General features: G+C 43.9%; 1 protein-coding gene across 4 annotated transcripts in view; it reads right to left on the bottom strand.

Annotated features, from left to right (window-relative positions):
- Positions 1-13,395, bottom strand: part of GPR132 (G protein-coupled receptor 132) — a 78,171-nt gene that overhangs the window by 6,902 nt on the left and 57,874 nt on the right. Inside the window, exons 1-3 of one of the 4 annotated variants that reach the window (XM_017807426.1) lie at positions 8,268-8,347; positions 8,058-8,174; positions 7,190-7,317 (exon numbers count right to left, since the gene is read on the bottom strand). The gene's annotated coding sequence lies outside the window, so the exon portion shown is untranslated. Of the gene's footprint in view, positions 1-7,189; positions 7,318-8,057; positions 8,175-8,267; positions 8,348-13,395 lie in introns of those variants that run through there. The other 3 variants (XM_017807427.1, XM_017807428.1, XM_017807429.1) reach the window with 3 other exon arrangements.

Genomic DNA, 13,395 nt, shown 5'->3' with positions numbered 1-13,395 from the left:
GCTCAGAAGCTTTCAGTTGAGCTAAGCCTCTCCAACGTAGCTGTTCTCACCTTTCTGTGACTTATCCTTATCTGCTAGGTCTCACCAACCATAGCTGGGTGTTGCATCAGGTCCTGGCCATGTTTCACATCAACAGCTCAACATATATTTATCATCACTCTGAGGCTTCTTGCTCCGTGAGACTCACTGCATGTGACAAACCGCAGTCAGCATGTGCACGTTTGTCACCTTCAGGACATGCAAAACATCTCATCTTCCCAGACAATCCTCTCTGGCTCAGGAAGCACCTGAGCACAAATCACTGGGAGGTGGGGTAATCCGCTAAGGAAGACGTGCTGCGTGTGTGCTCTTTATTTACAACCTTGCGTTTCTGATGTAACTGTGCTATGTTCACACAGTTAGTTGAATAGATAATTATGTTTCTTACTCTTAAAATGGAGTACCTACATCCTCTAATGTATTGAGAACTTACGAAGAGAAAACCCTGGGAAAGGCCAGGAGATACCAAAGTATAAAGGGAATGGATGGAAGAGGCATGAGAAAGATGAAAACCCATTTTCTTGGGGTGTGGTGAGAAAGCAGCAGAAGTGCCTTGCTGCAAACCCACCAAGCAGGGCTATGAAACCAGAGTGTGATTGACTGCCCTTTCCTCATCTCCCCTTTGATCCCGTCACCTTGCATTCCTCATGGCAGGTGGCCCGGATTTACCAGGAGGAATGGAGAGATGTTCTTTCTCTGGCTTTCCTAGGAAGTGGCAGATTTCAAATGCCAAACTGGTGTCTGGTCTAGAACAGATCTTCTATATTGTGGACAGGGACCAAAACATGGCATCTATGTGCAGGAGAGCCTGTGCGATGGTCATCTGTCCTCTCCTCTACCCAGCATCAGGGAGCATTGAACTATCCTACAGCAGTGCCTTACACACCTCGTGGGCAATGAAATCAGGAGCCTGGGATGCTGTGAGAATGTGGTTTCACATCACAGACACACCAGACTTACAACCCGTCTGTCATCTTTTTTTCTCCCTTCCTTTTTCATGACCAGTAGCTCACCTGACCCTGCAGTGACCTGACTGGTGGCTCCTGTTGCTCATTTGGGCCAGTTGCATTAATCCTCTCCCAAGAAAAGTCTTTTTAGTAACACTGAAGTGTAAAAAGGGAAGTGAAAACAAGTGGGAAATCAAAAGGCTTTATTTTGCCTATTTTTTTCTTTATTTGTCTATGAGCTGCTCATGTAAAACTGTTTAAATTTCCAACAGAGAAGTTGGAGTGATAAAAATAACCCCTTTTAGAAAAAATAAAAAGGAAAATTACAGATACCATTACAAAGAAGGGAGAAGTAAAAAAAAAAAAATAGTTGAACAGAGACTGGTTGAAAGTCTATGGATTAACTCACATGAGATAGAGGGACAGCAGAGAAAAAAAACCAGTGAAATCCATAACATGAGTACAATTACATGAGCAAAGTGTTTATTTCATAAAATTTTCTTTTTCTATTAGTTTTCTGATCATCCTCCTATGCCAAAGATTATTCTTAGAACTGAAAGTTTTGAGGTATTTATGTGATATTAAGAACAATTTAAAATAAGTGCAATGATGGTTAGGATTAAAATAAACCTTCTCTTCACACCTTCCTTCCTGTCCCCGATAGTTGTAGATGAAAACAACCTGTGTGTCTTAAAGCATAAATCAGCCCTCAGAGGAACAGAACCTGAGCTTCTCCTGAAGGGTTTTGTGTGCTTTCCTTGGTAGCATGTGGTACTGGAACTATCTGACATGGGAGTATCTCCAGAGTGTCAGTCTGGCCACTCAAATCCAGTACTGAAAGACGTCAGCTCCCAGATGTGGCAGATATGCCACCTACAACACCCGTCACCAGCAAAATCACTCCTTGTCTCAACCTGGGCTTCTCCTTTTTGTGCAGAACTTACATTACCTGCCTGTAAGCTTTATGAAGTATTACACTTTCCAGCCCCTAGCTTTTGTGTCTCTTAACTTGAATACAAAATAAGAAATTGCCGAGGATTATTTGCTCTGCTGTTCTTGAAAGTAGGAAAAATGTTTATGGTATCTTTGTGGATAAAAATAGATCGTAACCCATGAGCCCAGCAAGTCAGTGAACAGCTTTATTTTTTTTTTCCATTATTAATAGACTAATTAATAGATGAAGTCACTCCTATAAGAAAATGTCACCATAAGAAAGGAAAACCAGCAATGGCTCCACTTAGTTACCCTGCTTTACTGAGACACAAAAGATAGTAGGACTTCAAGTTATATAATTTGAAATCTGAACATAAAAGTAAGTATTTTCAAAAACATTGTTTCAAATTTGAATGTAATATATGAGTACATAATTTTCAAACTATATGGTTTCAAAACTCTGTAGAGAAAAAAGGGTGTTTTTAAATTACAGGTCTATACTGGGAATTCAGCCTGAGCACAACTCCATCTTAAAATACCTTTCCTCCACTGTGGTGAAGCAGGTAACCCCTCTCTTGACTAGTGCTGGTTAAAACGATTCATGGGGCATTGGAAGGCTGAAAATAACTACTGTAAGGAAGAAGCAAGACCTTGGGATTAGTTATACAGCCTTAATACTTAACTCTATACTGCAGATACAAGCAGTCTTACAAAAATAGAGAAGAAATTTGTTAAATGGGAGAGGATATTAACCAATTGCCTTTCAGGAGGGGAGCTCAGCAATCATTTCTGATGAGAGGAAGAGGTTTGATTTGTCTCATGATACTCTGTTCATAGATGTGAACTTTTTGAAACTATAGATTTTTAAATGCCTCTGTGGAGGTGTTTTTACATAGATCTACTTCCCCCTTTCCACAGTCTGCAAATCCCACAATAGTAGTAAATGTGCTAGTTTGCTAAAATAAGCAGCCGTATATCGATAAGAGGAACTGTCATAATTCAAGGTTGACAAGGGACTCAGTTTAAAATAGTGATACTTCCCTAAACTGTGTGTCCTAGTGCCATGTTACACTACCTGGAGAGGGACTGCACAGGAGAGAGCATGCCAGGTGATTTGGAGAAAGATGTGTTAACAGAAGATCCCAATACAGGGTTTAAAACTGTCTCATTAAACATATCTAAAAGCTGGGAAAACTACTCAGATGTCATACATTGCACATGGGGAAATTCACAGATGAAAAATAGACCCCAAAATCCACCCGTACCAGTGGACTTTTTTCTCCAGTCTCATGATTCAAAGGCTGTGACTCATAATTTTGGGACTTTTGGACCCAGCAAAGTTTCTCAGTCCTCCCTGAGACCATCAGAGAGCAGCTGTTTCAAGGCAGGTTTACTCCCTGGTACCTACTAGCTTGTCTGGAAAGGGTCTTGGAGCCAGAGGAACAGTTTCATTGCCAGAAGGGCCACCAGGAACCCCAGAAAAGCTCTCATACATGTGAGGCTAAACTATAAAGCTTGTCAAGTCAAAAGGCTGAGGAAAGCACAGGTTTTGGAGCAGAGGCAGTGAAAGTGAGTAGCTGAGAGCAGCTTCACACCCTCTTCCTCACACTTTCACACACAAAGCCATCAGGCACTCCTGTTCAATGACTTCCTAAAGCTGTCACAGCTTAACTGGTAGCCTTGTTGACGGGGGCTATTTGTATATGGCTTCTGTTAATCAAGTGGCTCATTTGGAAACCTAACTGGCCAAACTTTCTTACTGGCTCCTGCTGGAACTACAAAGTCTTGGAAAAACGAGGTGAGAAGTGTGACTGCCATGCACAGCTGCTTTCTCCTGCACCTGAGTGCTCATGGATGCCAAAGCACAGCCAAATATCTGCAGATTTGTCAGTGAGGGCTTACACATGGATGAATACTGCTCTGGACTCCCAAAAGAGCCGGCTGGGGTGTTGGGGAGCAGGCTGTTTTAACAAGACAAGGAGCTAGACCTGAGTGCGTCTAATTGCCAGATTTAAGGAAAATCTGACTTCAAGCAGAAGAACAAAGAAGCACCAAGACTTATGTCAAAACCCACAGGTCTACCCCTTAAAAAAGAGTGCTCTGTTATCCTTTAGACTTTAGGATTTCCCCAGCAGCTACTTAGGACCTGTTCCTCCTTATTTTTGACCTTTGGGCCTTCAAACAGGACACTCCTGCCAAAACTCTGCCACCTGCAATTAGAAACACACTAGGAGCCACAGAAAGCCCACACTAGAGCCATTTTCACCCTCCAAACTACCGTGACTCAAAGTCGTCTCTGGGGCAGCAACTGTTCACCTGGAGTTGCTGGAGATTTCTGTTCTGAGGCCATACACCTCACCCTTCAGTGAATGCCAGCACATGGCCATGTGTGACACCTGGACCAATGCAAGGCATCAATAAAGGTCATCAAATCCTAAGCAAGCAGAGGACAACCACAGCCACTCTGTGGTAAAGAGAGAGACTTGTTCTGCAAGGAGGGCATCACCTCCAGAGTTGTGAAGACTGGATCTCATCACCTCGTAGGCAGGCAACGAGATCAGCACATGAGGCATGGCCATGCCTGTGGCTTGGGGCATCCCTTGGCTGGCACTCAGCACCTCTGTGCTCCTGGCTCCACAGAGGCTGTGGGAACTCCTTTGCTGCCACACAAGAACAGAGCAATGCTGTAGCAGAGCTGGGTAGAGAGTGTGAGTTTTAGTGATCATTCAGTTATCCTACCTTGCAGTATGCAGCTTTGCTTGTTTTAATTTGGCTGTGGATGGTGCCTGGCTAATGGCTCTGTTTGTTTCTCATGTATTGGTTTGTTTTTATTAAGGGTTGTGTCTACCCAAGCATGGTCCTGCATGCTGTTGGCCTGCCACTGTTGAGCCCAGGCTCTGTCCTCCATCCCTGACCTGTTCTCATCCTGCCAGCCTGTCATCACCTGGGTCTGTCTTTCCCTGTATGTGGTCTCTGTACTGCCACGGTTCATTCCCACCTTTCACCATCCCACTGCTGCTTTTCCTCCCTCTGTCCCAAGTCAATCAGTGGTTTTCAAACCAGGAGATTCACAAATAGTAGCTCATACCTCTTCTGTCAAGTTCCCATGGAAGCCAGAGGATGCTGGCTCAGCAGCAAATGTCCAGTGCCACCAGGCAGTGACACTTATAGAGAACGTTTATTCATAACCGAACACATCTAATCAAATTCCCAGATTCACAAGCTTCCCTTCATCCTGAACTGACAGTTTCACTGCAACCATGACAGTCATAGGGATCTCAGGATTTTCCTCCATTCCCAAAATATGTTTGTCTCTTCCATCCCTCTGAAATCCCCCAGTCAGGGCATGGCTTAACTGGATTGCAAAGAGTGAGCATGGACAGGGTGCCAGGAGCAGAAAAGTGCAAAGGTAGTGTTGAGCTTTGACCTTGTGATAGTAGATTAATTCTCCCCCTGGGGCAGAATTCTCTCCCAATGTGTGGGAGCTGCTTTGACATGGGAGCTGCACTACTGTGGTAATATCACCAGTACTGAAGAGATTCCTGGGGAAAATCAAAGCAAAAAGATGCCCAAAATAATTTTATGATCTGCCAGACTTAAGTTCACTGACATATTGGTTGTCACAGAAGTCTAGCTAACTTCCCCTCAACATTTTTTTACTTTTGTCTAAAGTGAATGTGTCTCAGCAGGTAAGATTTGCAAAGCCTTGTCATAACCACTGTGCCTTCTATACTCTAAACAATCCTATTTTTAACAGGGTACTTACAGATGGTATTTAACAGTGCTCTGAACTCAGACACATATATTTCCTCCTTTTCCATTTACCATGAAACTCAATTTCTTTGTTCCCTTTTGTCCTATGATTCAACGAATTGGGGAACCTCCATTTTCCTTCTCTGACGTTTGGGTCTCCTCCTATAGCTACCAACTCCCATACTGGCAGCAGGGTTTCCCCCTTAAGACCTTAGTCATACCAACAAAAACTGTGACGCTCAAAGATTCCCCTTTGCATCTACACATGTCTCTGATGTCCCTGTAAGCCAACTCACATCTGCTAAATCTGTAGTGTCTTGTCTGAATCCTCAGCTCTGATCTCTCCTGACTCTTTGTACATCTACCACAATGAGCACCTCATTCTTTGTTGGGGCACTTAGGGTCTACCCTGGAAACTATTGGTGTAAAAATCCCAGCTGCTGGCAATTTCCCAGAGTGTCCTGACACTAGACAGCAGCACTGTTTGTGTGATCGTGATGAGGCTCTAAGATCAATGGCTCCCCGAGAGGCATAGGAAATGCTGAACCTGAAAGAGCCATCTGCAGTTTCAGACAGAAATCTGTACAGAAGGGAGTGATCAATTCAAATTATGAGATTTCTGTAAGTGTAGAGTCCTGTGTACAGAACTGTGGAAAAGTTCTCAGAAGAAAACCAGTCTTGCCCATTAAATGCTAACAAGCAGAATAAGTAGGTTTCTTTCTTTCTCCCCCTGCCTCCTCCTGACCACCCTAAACGTCCCCCCCCCCAATCACTATGAGCTTACTGGAAGTTAAGGAGCTGCTGGTTTAGAGGCAGCAGCAGACCTAGATGGGATTATGGGAAGGGCAGGTTTAAAATAACACCAGATGCACTTTGGTCTCTGGCAAAGTAGTCAAATCCCAAATATTAACTCAGTCTTCATGTTTCTGAGTGCCAGAGATCAGCAGTACTGTGTGAATAAAAGATGGAGAAAAAGAAGGAATGTAGTATATCAAATTAGTCACTATAGACCAGCAGGTAAGCTTCACAATTAAACGCCTGCCTTGCTTTTCCACCAGAGTAAGGATGAGAGGAAAGGCTGGCTGTGAATTCTCCTCAAAAGAAACCCAGCATTCATATTTCTATTATAATTCTGTATTCATGCCTCATGCACTGCAGTAATAGCTAAATCTAAACTCACAGCAACCTATATCCTGCCAAAATCCTTCAATCCTAATCTGTCCCTGACTAGAACTAAAGTTGATTTGTAAGAGAAATGTGTTTTTTATAGGCAAGGGAATTTGTGAGGAAGACAGGTAGGAAAGACTTCACAATCTGCAGAGAACTCTAGTTAATACAGACCCAACAACACTTTTTTGCTGTTATGTCAATCACAAGGAGATTTAGACTACGGTGAAACATCAACAGGGTCTGCATTTCTTAAGCATAAACCCACAGCATGGAGAAGCAGTGACCAAAACAGAACAAAGCAAAATGATGGTAAATAGAAGCAACGCCTTGCCTTGTGGACAGAACACTTACTTTTTTTTTTCTTGGTTTGCAGAGGAGATGATGGGGTGCTTCAGCTCCTGCCGTATTCACAGGCTGCTCTGAAAAAACTTCAGGAAGTGTCTAACTTCTCCCACGTGCAGTCATAAGTGACGAGCTAAAAAGAAAGCACATAACTTCACCAGACTCTCCAACTGTGTCACTTTTAGTTGGGTGTGCACAGAAAGAGGTTGATCAGTGCTGTCAGGAGAGCAGCTAGGAGAAGAAGCCTTAAAAAAGGAAAGTGTTTGCTGTCAAATTCTGTCACCCACTGTACAGGGGTGGGAAGATGCTTTTGTGACTGCCAGACTCTATTTGGGCTCCCGTGTTGAGAGTGCACCTTAATCACTGTGCTGACGTGCCCTGGAGGGACCAGAGACCAATGAACTGCCCCAAACCCTCCTGACTCCTCAGGAGCAGGATGCCTGTGGTAGGTGCTTATTCCTTATTTGTAGAGTGGAGGTAATCACCTGGCTATGTGTGAAATGGCTAGGTTTTGAAATAGGTGAAAGCCAGTATTAGAGCCCAATAGAAGGGATGGTGACAGGGAAGAGAGACTATTCTGGTGCCAGCAGCGCTAGAAAAGGCTGAAAATGAGATGGTGGTTTGAGCAGCCTCAAGAAGAAGTGTTCCTTTGCAGGAGTTCCTTATTAGCAAAGAGCATTGATACAAAGGAGCACATGATCTTTGCCAACTGCTCTAGCACAGGCTTTAAGTGAAGGAGGAAGAAGATCCTGATGTTACGTTGCCAGTCCAGACCTTGTTTGTGAGATCTGTTCCAGGTGTTTTTGCAGATGCTGTGTGTGACTCCGCGAAAGTCAGTTATGAACAGATTTATTAAGTTTTCAGGCAACTTACCCATCAACTTCTACCAATTCCACTTGCAGTGAGATGCTTAAAGGACCCTGTGAGGGTCTGTCAGTGCTTGCAGGCTGCCAGGGGCTAAGGCAGAGCAGGGTGGAACTGGGTGGTAACCTAAGGCAAGCAGGGTACTGAAGTTACTTTTGATATCTGTACTGAAAACAAAACATTTCTGCTGAAAAAATTAAAGAAATACTTAGTATGTACTTTCATTCTGGTCTGAAGAAGTTACTTTCGTTACATTTTGCTGGAGAGGGTCTCTGGGGATGAGTCTTTCTGTGAAGAGCTATTTATTCTCTGGATCCAGAAGGAACTGAGGAAGAAGAAGCTGAAGCCAGTTTCCATCTGCAGAGGAGAACAGGTGAAATTTCTGTCTGTATCAGCTCAGCCTGACTGGGCATAGGGCTGGAACCAGTCTGTACACTTCCTCAAGCACATGGTTTCACCTTGGTCCTCCTATGTGTAGAGACCAAACCCAAAGGAAAACAGAAAGAAGGACGGAATGACGTTTCTGAGACAACTAGAGCTGATTTCCTCTGTAGGTGACCATTCTTCATTTAGAGATGTGGGTCAGAAAAGAGCAAAGTGCTCTCAGACCTGAAGAACTGGAGTTTTCATAGAGACCAGTGGGCTACCCTGGGGTATTTTTGATGTCACAGTTCCCATTTGGATGCAACCAACTGTGGAGTCAAATATCTGCCTGATTATTCTCTTACTGATGTAGGGTTTAGGATAGTCAGAGGCATGTGCATTTTCCAACTAAATTTCATAATGAAACACTGAAAACTGCGTGGTCTTCCATAGGGAAATGGAAGATGACACCTCTCTGTGCCCTTGAATCTTCCAGTCGAACCTGAAAGCTGTTACTACTTAGAGTCACTGCTGCTTCATTCTTCTCTCAGTACAGCCGCAATCACCCACATCCATTGCCCTGCAAGCTGAAGATTGATGCCAAGATATCAAAAAACCTTTGACAAGATCTTCTGTGACTGAGACGAACACAGACTTAGAGCTTCCGTGGGTGGCAAAACTAAACCAAACAGACAAAGTAAGTTTAGTCTGTATTTGGTAGAGGTAATGCAAACAGTACAGTAATATAAATTCTGGCCTACTACTCATATTGTAGTGATGTCATATCTAGGCAGTGAAAAAAGATCAGATAAAGAACCATTTATAGCAGAAGGCAGAAACCCTCTGGCCTCTGTCTAAATCCAATAGAAGTAAATGGATATGTTTCTTTTAGCTTCATTGAGTTTAGATTGAGCAGTTAAAGAATATTTCTTTCTACCATATAATTTCTGCATGCTATTCAGCCAATTGCCTTTATGGTAGCATGTTTAAGCAAGTTAAGCTGCAGAGATGTCTTCTCTGCACTCTTGATCATTTTGCTATTGAGGCAGAGTGACTGTCCAAAGAATAAAAGAAAAAAAGAATCCATCCTTTTTTTAACTCAGTGCTGCATAACAGAGAACATTTGTGGGGATTTTCACAGCACTGTGATAGAGAAATTGCTTGTGCACCATTGACCAGTAAACATAAATAACTGTGGAAGACTGCCAGGGCCCAATGGCTTTGAAAGACTTTCAGATTTGAGTTTTTCACTCACCCTTTTTTTCATTTAGAAACTATCAAGAGAAAAGCTGGTAGGATATTTCTCTCTTCCACTGCATATGAAAATGCTCTGTGTTAATGTTTTCTTCCCCTGGTTGTGACCAATAAGAACCCAGAAATGGAGAAAATTTCAGATTATCTGCCTCTCCTACCTCCATCTGCAGCTGACACACACTCATGGTTATATAAAAGCTCTGCAAAAGGTTACCCGGGAAGACAATTTTGTACAGTTGTGCATCTTTTTCCAAGGCTCATTTTTCTTGGAAAATGGTAGAATATGGCTTTAAATTTGCAGCATGGGAAGTGCTCACATGGCTTTCTGGCTTCCCGTGCACACCCAGTTCACAGCAGGGAGCGCAGAAACTTTCTTGTTCTGCTGCTGGAAGCAAAACGTGGGAGTTTCAGCTGCTAAGATTTTTGATGCACTGGCTTTTCTACATGTGATGGGTGGGTAGACACAGTCAGATTCCTTCTGGTTAGTCAGGTTGCATAAATGCCTGCATCTCATGTCTGTGCTGGAAAATCCTCTTGCTTTAAGTTTGCCTGGTTTTGTGAATGGCATGTGGAAATTTGGTCGTCCTCAGTTTTCACTGGTGCAGTGGTGTACTGTGTGCCCCAGAGGTGGAAATCCACAAAGTGACTGATCGTGCCCTTATTAAGGAAAGATTTCTCACTCCAAAAAGAAAAGCCCTATCATGTTTGACAGTCCTACCCCTTCATGTATTGGGATTGATGTATTCCCTCCCAGGAGCTCCCTGGCAGAGCGCAGCTTGTTGCCACATGGCAAACGAGAGACCTTTGATTCTACTGACTTCTCTGGGACAACAACAGTTTTGTCCTCTGTGTGGTGAGAGTGAAGAGGTGCCAGTCTGTGCATTGGGGCCCTCGGGACGAGGTGGGGCACACAGCGTTTTTGGGAGATCCTGCTGCCAGTGTCACGGCCGAAGCTGAGACAGCGAATGTGCTGCAGCTCAGTGGATTTGTCTCCATGCTTTGAACTCCACCTCCAAACACGTGTATCTCCAAACATCCCACTCACGCCACACGTGCAGCCTGGGTTGCAGCCTTTTGACAGATATGTCTGGCTTTTTTTCTTGTAAAAACCCCACCTTATACTAGGAAACTCTAACACCCACAGGGGTAAGGAGGTTACAGTTGTTAGAGCAGCGGGAGGAAAAGGGTGCGGTTCAAAGAATACACATTTATAATTTTTTTTTACTAACTCAAAGTAGCAGCAGTTCTGGGCCAACAGTTGAAGTTGGTTTCACCTTCACAAACTCGGAGGGAAGTTCAAGCTGGTTTTGCACCCTGTGCAAAGAGCTAATGTGGCTACCCAGAGCTCTTTGCGACTGCAGAGCTCTTCTGTTTTTGTTTATTGGATCTGAGGTTAACGCAAAAATTGTGTCAACCATGTAAGGTCGAGGACCACTATGGGCAAATGAACTCCAGCTCAACCAGACCCAATACAACGATGACATAAAATTTGTCCTCCCATTTGAAATCCCTGGGATGTGGAGTGGCTGAAGGACTGGGAGTTGACATGCATAAAGTGTGTGCTTTGGACAAACCTGGGTTTTGGATCCACCAAATCCCATTCAAACACCATAAATCCAATTTTTTTTTGTTTACTCCAGCTGCTTTGTGCTTAGCCACCATCATTTTTATCTGTAGCTAGGCTTGACCAAGCTGTGCAGCAGAGATTCAAAGGGTGTTTGGTGTTTATGTTGCATCTGCTCCTTCTGCTACTGTCAGGGACCCTCAATGCCAGCTCTCCATGGCAAAGATTCCAGCAGCCCACCTTGGAGAGCTGCAGCAAGCCCTGGGAGGGGGGGTGGCTTTAGGAAGCTGGTGCCCTGCTAGGGGAAGCTGCCACAGAGCTGGCATGTACTCGTGGGTTATCCCTGGCACGACTGCACTGGGGCTCAGTGCCGAGGGGCACCTTAGAAAATGCTGCAGGCAGGAAAGCAGGAAACACTTTGCAGAACAGAGATAACATAGAAAATAATATTATGTAAATGGTTTGATTTACTGATTTGCACGTACAGGGGCTGACATGTAAGCACACAGGAAAAGGAAACGGGACGGAGGAGGAGTGGGAGGAAAAAGGCAAGAAGACAACAAAACAGGCGGGCAGATTTCACTGGGGACAGGACTTAATGTCCTGGTTTTTCTCCAGAGCATGATGTGTTGTGGAGGTCTGCAATCACAGATGGACACTGAGAATGTGAGTCCTTTGGTTCAAAAGAATGTCCTTATATATCAAAATGGGCAACTTGCATCATCTTGGGATTCTTCTGCACTGGGAATTCCCTCTTGTATACAGCTGGAATCACCCTGGGCAGGACAGTCCTTGCCTAGATCAAACTGGTCCCCGAGTCACTGATCTGAACTTCAACAGCTCTGTGTGATGGAGAAGTCACAGAAGAAGTTGTCAGCCCTGTGCTCCATTTCTCAGACTTTCTCAGAATCCTCTTTTGCGAGAAGACTTCAGAGGTCTCAGTGATTTCATGTGAGGTGAACCCTGCCATGATATGAGCCTCAGCAAGCTGTGGGATACACACCTCCTGCCAGCAGCAGGCATCTCCATAAGACCATCAGGCAGAACCTCTCTGCACAATTGATTTTTGTGAGTCCTTGTCAGGCTTTTTGTGATCCCCCTGACTGCACCTCAGTGGGGGAGTTGACAGAGCTGTGCAGGCTCTCCTTTACAATTACTTGTTCCTTCATTTGGTCCACTTCCTTTGTGTCACTGACCTCCAGTGAAAAACTGAGGCTCTTATGTGGGTATGATCTGTATGGATGACACTGTTCTGCAGCAGCCAGGCTGTGGAACCATCTCCTGCAGTTAGATGGTTACCTCTGATGTCTTTTTTGAGGCATCTTCTCTTGAATATTGAGGGATGCTGGTGGGTGTGAAAGACCCCTTCCAGTCTTTGCTAGAATCATAGAATAGAATCATTTGGGCTGGAAAAGACTGCTAACAACATCGAGTTCAACCATTACTACAGCACTGCCAAGGCCACCACTAAACTGTGGCCCCAAGTGCAACAATTAACATATTTTTTGAACACTTTCAGCAAAATGTTTCAACAAAAAATGTACTGTTATAAGCAACTTAATGCTTCAGAGAAAGGAAAGTATCTGATGAAGGTACGATGTTCAGCCTTCGATTAAAGTGAAAGATTTAGTGGGGCACATATCTTGAGATATTTGCTTCACCTTTTCTCAGATAAATTCCCTGACACAGTCTGAAAAAGGAAGTATGGCCTTCCTTGAGATTTCTAGGGTATATATACACCCCAAGGAAAAAAATCCAAGCTTTTTCCCCTCCTTTCCCACCAGTCTTTCAGATCCTCTTACTTTGTCATAAAGAGGGAACAAACAACAGAAAAATCTACTGGAAATCACCCTTGAAAATGCGGACTTTTGATCTCTAGCACAATTTTTTCCTTCCTATATATGTCGGTCTTTGTATAGACATCCAGAACTTTTGTTGGTGTTCACCAGTTTCCATTCACTTAAACGATTAATTTACAGCCTGGGAATGTATTTTTGAAGATGCATTTGTGAACCAACCGTATTAATGGGAAAGATTCTTCAACATTAAAAGGCATCCCTTCCATCACCTTTTCTCCTGACACTAGCAGCTTCAATCATTTGGTGAATAGAGCTACTCATGGGAAGACAGACGGTGCAGCTTCACCTGGTGCAGACGCGTTTTAAC

The sequence above is a fragment of the Lepidothrix coronata genome, unplaced genomic scaffold, assembly GCF_001604755.1.
Source record: "Lepidothrix coronata isolate B3197 unplaced genomic scaffold, Lepidothrix_coronata-1.0 Scaffold19, whole genome shotgun sequence".
Taxonomy (NCBI): Eukaryota; Metazoa; Chordata; class Aves; order Passeriformes; family Pipridae; genus Lepidothrix; species Lepidothrix coronata.
Note: the sequence above shows the minus strand (reverse complement) of the source record. Positions and strands in the feature narration are given on the sequence as shown.